The following is a 16,817-nucleotide window of genomic DNA, read 5'->3' as shown; positions in this document are numbered from 1 at the left end:
CGCCATCAGGCTCCTCCATCCATGGAATTCTCCAAGCAAGGATACTGGAGTGGGTAACCATTCCCTTCTCCAGGGGATCTTCCTGACCCTGGGATCGAACCTGGATCTCCTACCTTGCAGGTGGATTCCTTAGCGTCTGAGCCATCACGGGAGCCTGATTCTCATTAGGAGAAGTAGAGTCTGATTTGTCTCCCCTTGAATGTGGACTGAGTTCCTTGACTCACCTGTGGCCTGCAGAATAAGGTGAAAGAGAAGCTTCCTGACGTCGGTGGTGAGGTCAGCAAGGTCAAGCATCCTCTGTCTTTCTAGAATCCTTGCTCTCCACACTGGCCCTCTCAGGCTACTCATTCTGGGAACCCAGCCTTCATGCTATGATAAACCCAAGTGACGTGGAGGGGGCCCACGTGACAGTCTAAATGCTAAACCCAACCTGTGAATTGTCCCAGCCCAGGTGCCAGACATGTAAGTGAATAAATGATTCCAGCCTTCAGCCATACAGGTCACTATCAACCTTGCAATTCTCCCACTGCGGTCCCAGACATGGTGGAGCACTGTGTGTTGTCTGAATACCAGGCTGCAGAGTCGATAAGCATGATAAAATGGTTATCATTTTACACTGTAAATTTGGGGTGGTTTCTGGTACAGGTCTCCAACTTTCAAAAGCAAGTTTTTCCTATCAGGGGATGAGAGCTGGGTGTCTAATCCTGAAGTCGGAGTGGGCTGGGGGCAGGTTAGGGCAGGACACAAGATTACAAGTTTCTCTGCGTCTGTCCACAGGCAGTCCATCTTAGCACATGCCTTCAGTCCAGGTAACCCCCTGGAGGTGGAGCCCAGCCTTGAACCTCAGTCCATTTGACAGCTTTTGCCAGTCTCTAGTTCCCAAGACCAGGCACTGCTCTCCCCCAAGTTCCGCTTGATTCCTGCATCATTCTGGACTGTCTTCAACTGAGCTACTGTCCAGGGCCTTGTTCCAGCCCTGGAACATCATAACATTTAATACTAATACATGCTTTATAAATGAATGATATATTTTATTAAAACAAATATAAAATGAACAAATTTTATAAGAACATGTGATTCACATGAGGATGGCTATATGCTTTCTGTCTCAGATCCCTTAGACATTAGGGCTTGAGCCTTCTGTATCAGATTTGACTTTGCCACCCTTTGGACTTTGCAACTTGAATAGTTCTTTGTGCAGAATTTGTTCTCTCGCAAACCTGTTTTTGCTCTTAAGGCCTGCAATTGATTGAAGTTCCTCCATATTATTGAGGATAATATCCTTTACTTAAAGTCAACTGATTGTAGATGACAACTACATCTATGAAGTGCCCTCAAAGCAAAACCTGGATTAGTATTTGATTAAATAACTGGGTATATGGTCCAACCAAGTGGACACATAAAGCAGCCATCACAGATGTGGACATCTTTGGTGGGAGCAGGTCTCTGCCTCCCACAGGTGAGAACAGTGAAAATGACAGAAATGACCATCCTCCCCTCTGAGAGTCTGGGTCCCTCTCTGAGGTGGGTCCTTAGAAGGGAGGATATCCCACAAAGGGCTAAACACCCAGAAGAGACAATTCTAGAGATGGAAATTTCCCATATGAAGCAAGGCAATAGGTTCAGCTTACATTTGGAGGTTGGAAAGGCGGTTTCCAAGAGGCAGTCATGGGGGCTAACAGTTGGAGGAGGGTAAGAGGGTAGCAAGAACCACCTTTGGGACCCCCCACTACATTGTTGATGCGAATGTAAATTGGTGCAGCCACTATGGAAAACAGTATGGAGGTTCCTCAAGAAACTAAATGTAGAACGACCATATGGCCCAACATTTCCACTCCTGGGTATACGACCAAAGAAAACAAAAACATTAAGTAAAAAGGATACATGCACCTCCATGCTCAGAATAGCACTATTTACAGTAGCCAAGATAGGAACAACCCAAATGTCCAGATGAATGGATAAAGAAGATGTGGTATATATAGAGTAGAGTAGTACTCAGCCATAAAAAATAGTGAAATCATGCCATTTGCAGAACATGGATGGATCTAGAGATTATCACAGTGAAGTAGGTCAAACAGCGAAAGACAAATAGCATATGATGTAACTTATTTGTGGAATCTGAAATGTGACACAAATGAATTTATCTGTGAAACAGAAACTCACAGACACAGAGAATGAACTTGTGGTTGCCCAGGGGAACGGGGTGGGGAAGAACGGAGTGGGAGTGTGAGATCAGCAGATGCAAACTATTGTAGAGAGAATGGATAAACAAGGTCCTACTGTGTAGCACAGGGAACTATATTCCATAGTTTATCAATAGCCTGTGATAAACCATAAGGGAAAAGAATACTTCAAAAGAAGGACTTCCCTGGTGGTACAGGGGAAAAGAATATACCTGCCAAACAGTGGACAGTGGTTCCATTCCTCGTCTGGGAAGATTCCACATGCCTCAAAGCCACTAAGCCCGCACACCATGACTAGTGAGCCGTGCTCCAAAGCCCACCAACTGAAATTACTGAAGCCCGTGTTCCTAGAGCCCGTGATGCACAAGAGAAGCCGTTTCAATGAGAAGCCCGAGTGCCCCAGTGAAGAGTAGCCCTTGCTTGCCGCAGCTAGAGAAAGCCCACGTGCAGGGATGGAGGCCCAACACAACCAAAAATAAACAAGTTTTAAGAAAGAATATTAAAAGGAATGTATCTGTGTGTAACTAAATCACTTTGCTGTCCAGCAGAAATGAATACAACATTGTCAATCAACTATACTGCAATAAAATGAATGTTTTAAAAAAGAAGGAACTGCCCTTGGAGTCCACGTAGTCGGGTGAAGCCTTAGCCAGCTCCAAAGGCTCGTAGGTGCGTCAGATCAGGAGACGCTAATTTACAAAATTCCAACTTTTTGGAAACATCTCCACGTTTTCTCCACCACAAATAGGAATCGATCCCCACAGTCCTGTGTGTTCCTTTGCGGGGAGCAGTTCTGAAGTTAGGAGTGCGTCATCTTGCGCTCCTCGGTCAGCAGGCTTAGGGAGAGGCGAGGGTGCAGAAAAACACCACGGGTTTAGAGCGGAGGTGGCAGCTGCTGAAAAACAGGAAAGAAGACAGAGTTTTCGGGTCCGTGACCACAAGAGAATACACAGGCTGCTGGTCTGGGCTGAAGAAGAGGCCTCGGTGCTGAGGAGTACCTGACAATCATGTACACGAACCCCAAACACCCGGAGAGCTCTGGGGAGCATGGGCGGTCCTTGACTCCCACCGCTAAGCTTGCTTAGCACCCTGGATCTCAAGGCCCATTAGCACGTCCCCAGCAGAGCCCGGGCTATTGAAACTCATGTGTTCCAAGCTTTGCTGATAAATGATTGGTGGGGGGTGGGGCTGGATCAGCTGTTCTAGAACAGGGCCCCCCCAACCTCCGGGATCTAATGCCTGATCATCCGAGGTGGAGTTGATGTAATAAAAATGGAAATAAAGTGCACAATAAATGTAATTTTGCTTGAATCATCCCGAAATCCTCCCCACCGCCAGCCCGTGGAAAAACTGTCTTCCACAAACCCATGCTATAGACTTTTTCCTTAGGAGGCACTTGTAAAGCTTGTGCCCTTGGCTGATAAAGAAATTGTGCCCCAGGAGTCAGGGGGTAACATAGCTCAGAAGCAAATTAAAGTTATCGTGAGGTAGCCCGGGTGTGTTCCCTAAAGGTATGAGCTGAACACCTTCACTACCGAACCCAGCTAGAAGGAGGACCTGTGAGAGGAAAGAGGACTTTGAGTGGAATAAAAAAAAAAAAAAAAAAAAAAGCATTTCCAGCAGCTTCCAAAAGCAATGAGCAGAGTGGATCCTGCAAATGCCTGGAGGTTTGAATGTAAAAGTGACGGCGGTTCAAGATTTCACCTATCCATCCAGAAAAAGAAATAGAATCAATGAAATTTTTTCAAACTGAGGCTACCTCTGTCCAAGTCCAGTCATTTACCATCCCGTGTATGTGTCATAAATTATTTTCCACTAACTAAATATATCTGGGGCCATTTGGTCCCATGATCCCAGGTTAGGAAAGATCGTGTGGATTAAAGTGCCAGTTGAATACTGAAATGAATGCACTTGGGGGACATTCAGGGTCCTCAAAGGGACTTGCAGATGGTCGCCCAACAAGGCTGAAGGGAATCCACAGAGGTGGCAGTTCATGGACTGAAAGGTATGTGGCCACAGTCACCATGCACCATGCATGGGAGTTTAAATTTGTGTCCTTGTCTGGGAATGTCAGCTTTCTCTAGGTGTGAGGAGGGGCCACACCTGTTGGAACCTGGTTGCACTGGTCGAGTTGCTTTTGTGGAGTCCCATGAAGCTTGCAGTGGCTCCCTTCAGAACATCTGTGAAGCCAACAGAGCATCTGGCCTTGCGTGTGCCCACAGGCCCACACACCTTCCTGCCTTGGGCCACTGTCGTCTCTCAGAAGCACGACTTGAGTTGCCTCGGAAGGAGTTTATCCTTCACAAGGATTACTAGTTGGATGAGAAATCCCAAATTTCATGGTCTCTACAGCCATTACAGTGGCAACAAGAAGCAAAGCCGGGACCTGATGAAGATGGGGAGATCATCTGTCAGGTCCTTGCGTGGCGTATTTTTCTGTCCACACAGCGGAATCCACTGCCAGGAGAGGGTAGCGGCAAACTCCTCTGCGACCTTGCTCACAGGTGGGGTGCATCTCAGCGGGACAGAGTCGCATCTGGCGCTGAGCAAGATGGAATCCGGGGCCCAGTCAGGGAAGGTCAAGTGTGTCTGCTCTCAGAAGGCCACACGGGGGTGGGCGAGAAGGGCTGCCAGGAGGCCAGAGAGAATTTTATGCCTTTTCCCTGGTCTTCTCTCCCTTGTTGTGTGATCCAGGCAGTCTGACTCCTAAAGCTTCCTTGTATGTGTCCTTGCCTCTTGACTCCCGACGCCAAAGCATTGGTCATTTTCTCCTCTGTTGCAAACACCCCCTTGCTGGACTCTTCTGTCTCATCCTCGCCCCCTCTAGCTTGCCCCCCACCCCAGTCCCCTCAAGCTCAGTCAATTCACTCCACTGCCTGGAATCCTTCAACAAAACCACCCTGAATCTCCACCACAAGCTCCTTACTTTTGCTTTGAACCGAGAACAAAATGCAATAAAAATTTTTTTACTATATGCACATGATAAAAACTGGGCAGCAAGGTCCTACTGTCTAGCACAGGGAACTCTGCTCGTTGTTCCATGAGAGACTGGACGAGAGGGGAGTTGGATGAGAATGGACACATGCATATGAATGGCCGAGTCCCTGTGCCGTGCACCTGAAACCCTCACAACGTTGTTATTCACCTGTGGAAGTAGTGAAAGCATTAGTCGCTCCGTCGTGTCTGACTCTTGGTGACCCCATGAACTGGAGCCCACCAGGCCCCAGGGGGTTCTCCAGGCTATGCTCCAATATAAAACAAAAAGTTCAAAAAATAAAAATAACAAAGTAAACAAATAAATCAAGGTTTAAAGAAAAAAAAAACTGGGCAATATAGATAAAGAAAAAGCTGAAATTCACCTGTAATGATGCCATCCAGAGATCACAGCTGCACATACTGTGTTATGTAACAGGAATGTCCTCTGGGAATGATTAGATCAGCAAGGTGAATGCCTGCGTTACAGTGGCTTTGAGACAACATCTCACAACTGGGTGTCCCTCTGACAGCTCTCCCACAAAGCTCCCTCAGCTACCTCTGAGTCTGGTGCGTGTCCCATGTGAGCTTAGGGGCAAGTCAGCCCTTTATCCTCCTGGTCAGTTTCCTGGTGGAGATGCTGCTACATTCCAGCCCTTTGGGAAGGTGTCTCAGCTCCAGGTGTCACCAGGGGAACCCTGATTCCCAATCCTTCCACTGAACACAGTGGCTCTGTGAGCTGACACGGTGGGGTGACTGGGTCCCTGGTTGTTCTCCTCCTTTCACTCTCTAAGTTCTTCCCAGGCACCCAGGCATCCAGAGAACAAATAGGAAAGGAAACCTCAGTAACACTACAAAACATCTTCCTCTTTCAGGAACCAAAATCCCACAAAATCTCCCCAGTAAGTGATAGCAATGCCTCCATGTGCTTTCTGCATGCCAGAATGTTCTAAGCATTTCCCATAGATTAGTTTCTTTAATCTTCAACAATCCTGTAAAATCAGTACTATTGTACCTTCATTTTACAGGTGAGAGAATGAACGCGTTGAGAGGTTATAAGGGTTTAGGACCCAAGTGTTCACAGCTGGTAAGTCTCAGAGCTGGGACTTGAACCCAGATAGACAGGCTTGAGTGTCCACGATCTCAGGGTTCACGTGTACTAGTTCTGAAGAAGGCGATCCAGGGGGACATTTACTTGGGTGCCTTACTACAGGTGGCTCTCCTTTTGGTTTTTTCTCAATGCCTAGGCTCACATCCGTAAGCCCAAACTTCTCAACACTGCCCCCAAGGCTGAGATGCCCTCAGTGCTACAGAGTGTTCTGCCCCTGCTCTCCACCACCCACCCCGAGGGGCAGGTCCTCTGAACCACAGGGCCCCGCCGCCCTCCGGAGCCCTCACACTCCCCCAGGTCTCTCTGCCTTCACACGTGGCTACTCTCCATACCCTCAACGTCTGTGTTGTTGGTGGGCCAGATCATCTTCCCAGTCCTAGTCCGGTGCTGTGGAGTCTCAGGCCTTCCTTGACTTCTCCAAAAGCTTCGTGCCCGCCCCCCACCCCCAACGCTGCCAGCCCTAAGACTGCTCAAGGCCCAACCCACGGTCTCAGAGTTCAATGGGAAATAACACTCGGCTTTATTTACCACTTCCTTGGGGCCTGCCATAGCATTAATGAACTCTTCCTAATAAACTCATTACTTTTTACAGATTAATATTTACTGTATTTTCACCATTTTCTAGGAAAGGTGATTCCATTGCTTTTCTTAGTGGTCAATTCCAGGCTTCACACCTCCCCCTTAGAACCTTCTTTTCTAGTTAATCTGTGTGTTCTCTTTTTTCCTCTCCACAACAGTTACCACAAGCTCTGCTTCTTCTCCTGTGCAGAACTGTGCAAAAATGGATTATGGAATATACCCAAGATGCCAGGATGTCATAAACAGTCCTGGAAACACAAGTGCCAAGACACGCTGGTTGAGAAACAGCTCCCAGCTCCACCCCACCCTTCTGGGAAGAGAAACAAGTTCTACCTTTTTACAGGGAACATTAAAGCTAACTTTCAATCTGCACTGTTTTGAGGGGTGAAACCTCTGGATCTGTTGTATCTTTGGTCCTACCATGTAAGAGACAGCATGGAAACACTTCTGATTCAAGTCAGAGAAAAGTTATGTCAAGATCCAATCTCTGAAGTGCTCATTACAGGAAAAAAATTGCTTTCCATTTCTTTAATTATGTGTCTATATGAGATGATGAACGTTCACCCAACTTACTGTGATAATCACTTGATGTATGTGAATCAAATCATGATCTGTGGTCTTTAAACTTCTACAGTGCTGTATATCAACTAGATCCCAATAAAACTGGAAGAGAAAAATCCAGTCTCTGAGATTGTGGTCTAGAGATGCATTTTCTTTACAATTCTCCTTTCTTTGCCTAGTTTTTTGAGTGGGAGGGAGATTATTGACTTAAGTAATTTATCTTTAAATAATTCCAGTTCCTTTAACCTCTTTGGGGGCTTCCCTGGTGACTCAGACGGTAAAGAATCGGCCTATAATGCGGGAGACCTGGGTTCCGTCCATGGATTGGGAAGACCAACCCAAGGGATGAAGGGAGAAGGGAATGGCTACCCACTCCAGTATGCTGGCATGGAGAATTCCATGGACAGAGGAGCCTGGCAGGCTACAGTCCATGGGGTCGCAAAGAGTCGGACATGACTGAGCAACTTTCACTAACCTCTTTGGAACCATCCATTTTTCCAGTGTGTTTCCAGAGCCCACTTTAGGCTGTGGGGTGTCTGATGTCTGTTGGATGCTGGGGAAATGCTCCAGGGAATTTACATGTACCAAATTTTCATTCGTGTCAGCAAGAGCTCCTCACTCTTAAATACTCCTCATCAAGCAATAAAAAGCTGTGTTCACATGGGAAACCAAGGGCAGGGGAAGCTGGCTTGAACACAGAGCGATCCAGTGGGTAACTCCTCTAAATCAGAGGGTACCCTCGATGATTGGACATCTGGATGTGGTATGGTTGGCTGGGCTACAAGTCACAGATACAAGATTCACTGCTGCAGGAAAATGACCAACATTCTTGGGCGTAGGCTAGCTTCTACTGAAGCTCTCCGCATTGAATCACCCTGCCATCCTTCTTGCATCTTTGGGTCAACTAGACCCGGGGATGATGTGCCTGTTGTCTCTTGCTCTTGCCCACCTTGGAGCTGCGTTCCTACCCTCCATACCCTCTGGAACATCTTCCTCTTTCTGGGCATGTCCAGTTCTTTTAAAAACTCGTTTGTTGTCTGAGTTAATTGATACGTTTTGCGCCAATGTCTTTGCCCCTCTTCATCTTTCTTTCCCTGTTCAACCAAAGGAGTAAAAACCTGCCCAGTTTACATGCCTCACCAACGTGCTACAAGCTCTTATCTGCTGAACATTTATCTCATGCCAGACGCTGTGGGAATATACACATTCTACAACACAAAACCCTAATGGGTAAGTGTGTGTACCTTCCATTTAAGGAAACTGAGACTCAGTTCCAATGATTCCTTGGGGTCACAGACTTCACAAATGTTAGAGCTGAAATTGGATCCCAGGACTAACCCAAAGCACACACTTTATTTTTCTATTATTTTTAAACTTGACAAATTAATTAATGTCCATAAAGTACATATTTCATGTATAGAAATGTAGTGTTTATTGGCATGCTTTTTTGGTCTTTATGACTTGTAAAGATTGAAGCCTTTCCTCAAAGAAAATTTGCTCAAATTACCAAGTGCTATCTGGATCTGAGGTTTGTCCTTTGTGGGTGCATGACTTTTTTGAGCTTTAGTCAGAAGAATCTCCATGACACGGGTGAGGCTGCTCCCAGACCCTCTCAGTGGATGTACACACATACGTGTATGTGGATATCCAAGTGGCGCTAGTGGTAAATAATCTGCCTGCCAATGCAGGAGGCATTGAGATGCGGGTTCAATCCCTGGGTCAGGAAGATCCCCTGGAGGAGGGCGAGGCACCCCATTCTAGTATTTTTGCCTGCAGAATCCCATGGACAGAGGAGCCTGGTGGGCTACAGTGCATGGGGTCTCAAAGAGTCAGACATGACTGAAGTGACATAGTAGGCACAGATACACAGGTTCATACATACATGTATTCCCTATGTATGAAAGTGTTGAGTTGGTTGCTCAGTCTTGTCTGACTCTTTGCAACTCCATGGACTGTAGCCCACCAGGCTCCTCTGTCCATGGAATTCTCCAGGCAAGAATACTGGAGTGGGTTGCCATTCCCTTCTCCAGGGGATCTTCCCTACACAGGGATTGAACCTGGTTCTCCCACATTGCTGGCAGATTCTTCACCATCTGAACCACCAGGGAAGCCTATTATGTATTCCCATATATATGTACACACGTGTGTGTCTGACCACATACATAGCTATATATCCATATCTACATTCATTTTATTATCCAGCTTGAGTTCTCATCAATACCTCTAATTCATCCAATTTTCTCCCTTCCCATTTTGTAGCTCCCTTTTCTGACAATGAGGAAGCTGATTCCCATTTTTCTCCATTCATTTACTGTCTGAATAAACCCCTGCCTCCCCATGTAATCAATCTCCAGTTACTGACCCCACCCTGTGAATGTCCTTGTCACCTGCCAGGACCCCGACACCAGACATGCACCAGCCCCAGCTCCCTACACAGGTGCTACCTTCCTTGGCCCCACTAATGGTGTTGGGACCGAATTATCCAAGAAGCAAAGAAGGCCAACAAACGTCTCTACTTAACTTCAGAATGTCTGGAATGCAGTTATTAATATGATTACTGCCGATTCAGGCATCCATGTCAGCTCTGCATCTGTTTGGATTTATTGATAGATCTCCTTAATATGGGTCATATTTTCCTTCCTTGCATGACTGGTGTTTGTTTTTTACTGAATGTCAGACACTGTGAACTTTGCCTCCTTGGGTATTCTGCTATCCTGTAATATTCTTGGACTCTGGGAGGCAGTTAAGTTTGTTGCAAACAGTGCGATCCTTTTGGGCGTTGCTTTTAGGCTTTGTTGGGGCTTCCCTGGTAGCTCAGCTGGTAAAGAATCCGCCTGCAATGCAGGAGACCCTGGTTTGATTCCTGGGTTGGGAAGACCCCTTGGGGAAGGGATAGGCTACCCTCTCCAGTATTCTTGGGCTTCCCTGGTGGCTCAGCTGGTAAAGAATCTGCCCGCAATGTGGGAGACCTGGGTTTGATCCCTGGGTTGGGAAGATCCCCTGGAGAAGGGAGAGGCTACCCACACCAGTATTCTGGCCTGGAGAAAAGCCCATGGACTATACAGAGTCGGACACGACTTAGTGACTTTCACTTTCCCTTTCAGGCTATGTTAGCAGGGTCCCGAGCAGTGCTCCATTGAGGGCTAATCGCTCTTCCCACCAGAGGCCCTTCCCATGGCTCCAGCAGGTGCCCGTGACTCAGCAGGCTCCTGCCCTGGCTGGTGCCAACAGCCCTGGGCGGGTCCTGGGTGAGCTCCTGCCCCGTCACCCCTCATGTTCTTGGAAGGTGCTTTCCTGGCCTCACATCATTTCTTCCCATGCACAGCTGCTCAGGACTCAGCTGAGACTCAGGAAGGCCCGCCGCGGTCTCTGTGCGTAGCTCTCTCCTCTGGGGGTCTCCGTCCTGAGGGCTGTACCCCTGCAGGGGGCAGGGCTTCCCCATCTCCCTGACCAGGGACTCTCGTGGGTTCTCTCTCTCCCGGGTCCCTCCTCCCAGTGCTGGCCTGGGGGACTCGCTCAACTCCCAAGGCAACTAAGAGTCCAGCTCATGTGTTTCCCCTCTCAGGGATCACTGTCCACGGCCCGATGTCCAGTGGCCTGAAAAGCAGAGTGTCATACCTTCTGTGTGTGTGTGTGTGTGTGTTGCTGTTGTTTCAGGCAGAAGGGTAGCTCTGGTTCCTGTTACTCCATCGTGGGTAGAAATGGAGTAATAGCAGCATGTATTTAAGATGAAAAATTTTAAAAAAACTCTTACACTCTTAAGGTATTTCTCAATTCAGATTCAATGCCAACAATAGGTGTGCTAAAGGTTCCTTATTGTTATAACATTGGGAGATTGTGAAACGATCCTGAGAGATAGCAAAGGGCCTCTTAGATTCTGGTTGAACAGTAGTGGTTAGAAGCACCCCTGAATTGATTTCTGATAACTTACTTAAAAAAAAAAAGTGTACTAATTCTTCCAGAACATCCACAATGTGCCCATAACTATGCTCTCGCATTTGGGGAGCACCCAGTCCTACTCTGAAAGAACTTGCAGAGACCTCTCTGGTCATCCAGTTGTCAAGACTCCCTTCCATTGCAGGGGGGTACGTTTGATCCCTGATCGGGGAACTAAGATCCTGCCCCCAAAAAAAGAACTTGCAGCTTCTTGGAGAGACAAGACATAAATTCACACACATACAGTGAAATTGCAGACTAGTACTGTTAATGTTTACGTGACTGATGATGATGACAATAAGTGATAAAACATCTCGTGCCAGAATTTATCTTCCTGGTAATAGACATGACCATAAAACACTTCAACAGGTTAACATTCACGTCTCTACCGGCTTGTTTGGCAAGAATGAAAAGTTTGCATGGCGTGGCGAAGATGGTGGACAGAGTCTCTCCAGGCTTATTTCAGCCTCTTCGAGCAGGGTGCCTACTCCTACTGCAAAAACAGGAAGCCTGAGGATGCCTGTCCCCAGGCTCCCTGGCAGCTTAGGGTCTCGTATTCTTTGGGTTCCGCCTGTAAGATGGCTTCACACAAGAGATGTATGTGAAGCTGAGTAAGTGGGAAGAGAGGCCAGGGCGTTGTCTGGTCTGGATGGTAGCGGTCCTGCTGATCCACGTATCACAGCCCAGGCAGCTTGTGCAGGAAGTAACAATATGGCAAAAGCTTCCAGGGGGCTTCCCTGGTAGCTCAGCTGGTAAAGAATCTGCCTGCCAGGCAGGAGACCCTGATTTGATTCCTGAGTTGGGAAGATCCCCTGGAGAAGGGATAGCCCATTCACTCCAGTATTCTTGGGCTTCCCTGGTGGCTCAGATGGTAAAGAATCTGCCTGCAATGTGGGGGGCCTGGGTTCGATCCCAGGGTTGGGAAGATCTGGAGAAGAGGCATGGCCACTCACTCCAGTATTCTTGCCTGGAGACTTCCCATAGAGGAACAGGTGGGCTACAGTCCATGGGGTTGCAAAGAGTCACACACGACTGAGCGACCAAGCACAGAACAGCGACAGGTTCCTGAACCCTGGACTGAGGTGAGACTGCCACGGGCTAGAGCGGTGGCTGTTGACTAAGCGGCTGTTCTGCACCCAGGGGGCATTCAGCAGCTGGAGACTTTTAAAAAGTATTGTATTTATTTATTTATTTGGCCGCGTGGGGTCTTAGTCGCAGCAGATGGGATCTTCATCACATCATTCGCGGTCTTTCCTTGCGGTGCAGGGATTCTCTCAACATGGTATACAGGCTCAGTAGTTGCCGCACACTGGTTTAATTGTCCTGCAGCATGCGGGATCCTACCTCCCCGATCAGGGATCGAACTGGTGTCCCCGGCACCACAGGGCAGACTCTCAGCCACTGGAAATCCCCTGGAGATCTTTTTGATGGTCATGACTGAGGATGCGCTCTCACACATCCAGTGGGCAGAAGTCAGGGATGCTGTGAAGCCTCCCTCAAGGCACAAGAAGGTCCTGCAAAAAAGAATCAACCTTTCCCACATGCCAACAGTGTCTGTCCTGAGCGGGGCCGTTTGGAGACACACACTCCTGACGGCCTGGGCAGGTTCACAGGTGTCCTTGAAGTGAACACAGAAATTTGAACCTCTTGGATTGCACCGTTTTGTGAGTTTCTAGGTTATATGAACAGGGCCCGCTTTGCGAAGAATGCAGGTCACTTCTAATAAAGCCTCTTAAGAAAAAAGAAACAAACAGAGCTGATAGGTGAACAACAAAAAGTATGCCAGGTCACTTCTACAGAGTCATCCTGAGTCTCAGTCCTAAAGGTCCGACTTAAAGCCTGCCTTTCTCACCCCTCACACAATTTTGTAAGCACCTAATTCCTTGGATTAAATTCCTATTCTGCATAAGGTACCCATGGCAGTTTTTAATCTGCCATTGAACTCTGATATACAAGTCACTGCCCGAACTGACCCTTGGGATGATTCCTTTGTTGAAAAACCGCGTCGAAGGTAATTTTGTGCTAACAAACCGTGAGGGGAGCTAAGCCCTTGCCTATTGTTTCTCTCATTTTCTTTTACCCACAGAGACGCCCATGGATCTGTCTGCAGAATACATGTCACGTGCTTGCCCAAGGACTGTAAGATACAACCAAGTGAAGATGTGCAGAAATTAAGAAGAGGGTGGCAGGGGCCTTTCCTGATTTATCAGGATAGAAGTAACCAGCAGGTAACCATTTAAAATAGAAACAAAAAAGAAATCAAGGGTTCGCGATGGGCTGGTGTGGGCATAAAAGTGTAATGGAGGTAAGTGTTTTTAGACCATACCTCCTTTAAAAAATATTTTAAAATAATTTTATTTATTTGTTTTGGCTGTGCTGGGTCTTTATTGCGGCACGAGGGCTTTCTCTCACTGCAGTGAGCGGGGGCTACTCTTCAGCTGCGGTGTTGGGGCTTCTCTTGCTATGGAGCAGGGGGTCTAGGCCACATGGACTTCAGTAGTTGCAGTTCCTGGGCTCCAGAGCACAGGCTCAATACTTGTGGCACATGGGCTTATTTGCGTTACAGAATGTGGGATCTTCCCGGACCAGGGATTGAACCCGTGGCTCCTGCAGTGGCAGGTGAATTCTTTACCACTGAGCCACCAGGGAAGCCCAGACCTTACCTCTTACTGTTTCCCAACCGATGTCATTCCCACAAACACAGACAACAGAAAGGATGAACTAAGCATGAGCTGTTGTCTCTTTTCCTCTTACTTCCCTATCCTTTATCTATTCTTTCCCCCTTTGGTTGTGCCACTGGTGTATGAGATCTTAGTTCTCTGACCAGGAATTGAACTCTTGCCCCTTGCATTGAAAGTGTGGAGTTTTAACTGCTGGACAGGCAGGAATTCCTTCCTTCTTCCCTATCTGATGGGGGTAACACAGGTGGCTTAATCAAAACCAGGATCATTCCAAATTTCTTTTACTTACCTGAACTAAGTCAGTGGCATTTGGAAATGAAGACACTAGAAACGTCTAGGGGGACAGGAAAAGGGGAAAAGTCGGTGATGATTCCCAGAATTCTGGCTTGGATGATCAGAGTGGTGGAATCACTGACAGAAGGAGAAAGCTTGGTACATAATTTACAGGGCTTGCTGAAAAATGAAAATGCAGGTCCCTAGTTCATCATGCAGGAAGAACTCTTTCCTTTCTTCCACGGTGTCTCTCTTAACCTGTGGTCTTTATTTCCTGCTTACTGTCATAGTCTCTCGGGCACATGGATACACACAGAGGGAGTCAGACTGTACAGATGACAAGGCTAAGAGCAGCCAGGTTACACTCCTGCCAACCAACGACAAGCATCCCTGGAACTCAAGCCAGGCAGCTCCCCTTCCCTTGAGGCCTCAGACCCAGCCCAGCCCCAGGTCACCCGCCTGCATAACAAGAATATGGTTACTTCTGTGCCATGATGCAGTAGGTACCTGGACAGGGGTGGGCCAGAGGCTCACATAGCTGCCAAGGTGCCCCCTGAGTGTGTCCAGGTGCCGCCAGCCTGGTGCTGGGATGGCCACTGCTTTGCCCTGATACACACGGCGAGCATGCCCCTTCCCCTGCACACGCGCCCAGGGTCTCCCCACTGGGGACAGGGGTGCAGAGTCACAGGAGACGGAGAGGAGAGGCCCGCGGGGTGAGGGGCCAGGAGTGGGAGGTTGAGAACTGTCCGAGGAATGCAGGGAGGTGGTGTGACGCAGGATGGTGAGTGAACACCAATCCACAGGTTCCGTTGTCTTGTAGGACTTCACCTACGGAACAGAAATTCGAAGATATAAAGTTATTAAGAATTTCAAAGCAGCTAATGCAGAACATTAAATGCTAAGTGCAAGATCCTCTGAGCGTGGGCCCCTGAGTGACTGCCCAGGGGAGGACCTGTTGTTACGGACTGAATGTCTATGTCCCCCCAGAATTCCTGTATTGATGCTCTCTGCCCTCCAATGTGGCTCTATTTGGAAACAGAGCCTTTAGGGGATGGTTAAGGTTAAATGAGGTCATAAGGGTGGGGCCCTAATCTAAGAAGACTGGTGGCCTTATAAGAAGAACACAGGCACACACCGAGGAAAGATCAAGAGAGCACTCAGCCAGCCAGGAGAGGACCCGCATGAGAACTAACCATGGAAGCACCCTGAACCCAGACTTCCAGCCGCCAGAACTGCAAGAAAACACATTTCTGTAGGCCAAGCCACCCAATCGGAGGTATTTTGTTATGGCAGGCAGCCCGAGCTGACTAAGGCACTTCTGAAGCCAGACCTGGGAGCAGGTTGTTTGAGAAACATCATAAATTCCATCGTGGGCCTGTTGAGATTTAAGGGACCTAAGTTAGAATCAACTGGCAACTTCTCGTATATAGCCTTACAGAGCCATCAGCCAAGAGCGAGGCTGAGTGAGGCTAGAAATACCAGTTTGGGAGGCATTAACACATAAACAGCAATTAGATCCACTGATGGCCATGAGCTCACTCAAGCCTGACATTTGGCAAAAGAACAGGGTGAGGTTAGAAACCAAGGTGAGGGTTGCCAACATTTAGGATGTGGCCAGAGGTGGGCGCATTGCAGGGAAGACAGCGACAGGCAAGGAGAACTCAGAAAGGAAGGGAGGAAATTCAAGAGGAGACTGGTGTTCCGGATTCCTGGGCTCTTCAAGAGATGATGGTTTGGCAGATCTGGGGTGGGACCTGTATGGATGACGCTGATGCCCTGCCAAGTTTGGGAACCATAGAGAGAATGCAAATAACATGACTTGTATTCAGAGCGACCTGGGCTCCAATCCTGACTTTAGCTTTTTGAACTGAAACAAGATACTGAAATCTCTTTGAGCCCCAGGCACCTCTTACAGAAAAAAAAGGGGGGCAGGATGGCCCCACTTTGTGGTACTGATTTGAAGATTGAAGATAAATGTGTGTAAATCACCCTGCACATAGTAAATGTTGAGCAAATAGCAGGCAATGCAGTGAATATAACGGATGTAGACCACGCCCTTAATAAACAGCTTGACCTTGAGGTGCAGGAGAAACGGGTACTAAGGGTCAAAGAGGGGCAGTGTTTGGTTTTGTCTCAGTTTTGTAAGATGGTTGACAGTTGCGCCTGTCTATAACTGAGAAGCAAGAGAGGGAGCTGGGGTGTGATGAGCGTGAACATTTCTGAGTTGACAAGAGGAATTATCTCCAAACCACAGGAGGAATGACCAGCTTCTGAAGGGAGGAGAAACCCCATGGAAAGAATTTACTTGGTACAGAAGCAGGACATCTGGGGGTTTCACTCTGAGTAATTTTAATTTTTTCCATGAAGCGGAAGGCAATATCATATGCCAACAGGGTAGAGTTCTTGAGAAGAGGTATAAGTTGGAAAAGAATGTGAAAAAAGTCTGAGGAATAGGAGAGCCAGATGACAAAAGGTACAAAGAAAGATTAACAGGAAGTGCCAAGGTCTTAGTTAGGTTGT

General features: G+C 47.7%; 1 long non-coding RNA gene across 1 annotated transcript in view; it reads right to left on the bottom strand.

The window, feature by feature from the left end:
* Positions 1-13,688: 13,688 nt before the first annotated feature.
* LOC122432244 overlaps positions 13,689-16,817 on the bottom strand; it is a 32,135-nt gene continuing 29,006 nt past the window's right edge. The window contains exon 2 of the long non-coding RNA XR_006266799.1: positions 13,689-15,125. This is a non-coding gene — a long non-coding RNA (uncharacterized LOC122432244). The remainder of the gene's footprint in view (positions 15,126-16,817) is intronic.

Source organism: Cervus canadensis, chromosome 31 (assembly GCF_019320065.1).
Source record: "Cervus canadensis isolate Bull #8, Minnesota chromosome 31, ASM1932006v1, whole genome shotgun sequence".
Classification (NCBI taxonomy): Eukaryota; Metazoa; Chordata; class Mammalia; order Artiodactyla; family Cervidae; genus Cervus; species Cervus canadensis.
The sequence above is the reverse complement of the archived record's forward strand: the minus strand, read 5'-3'. Positions and strand labels throughout refer to the sequence as shown.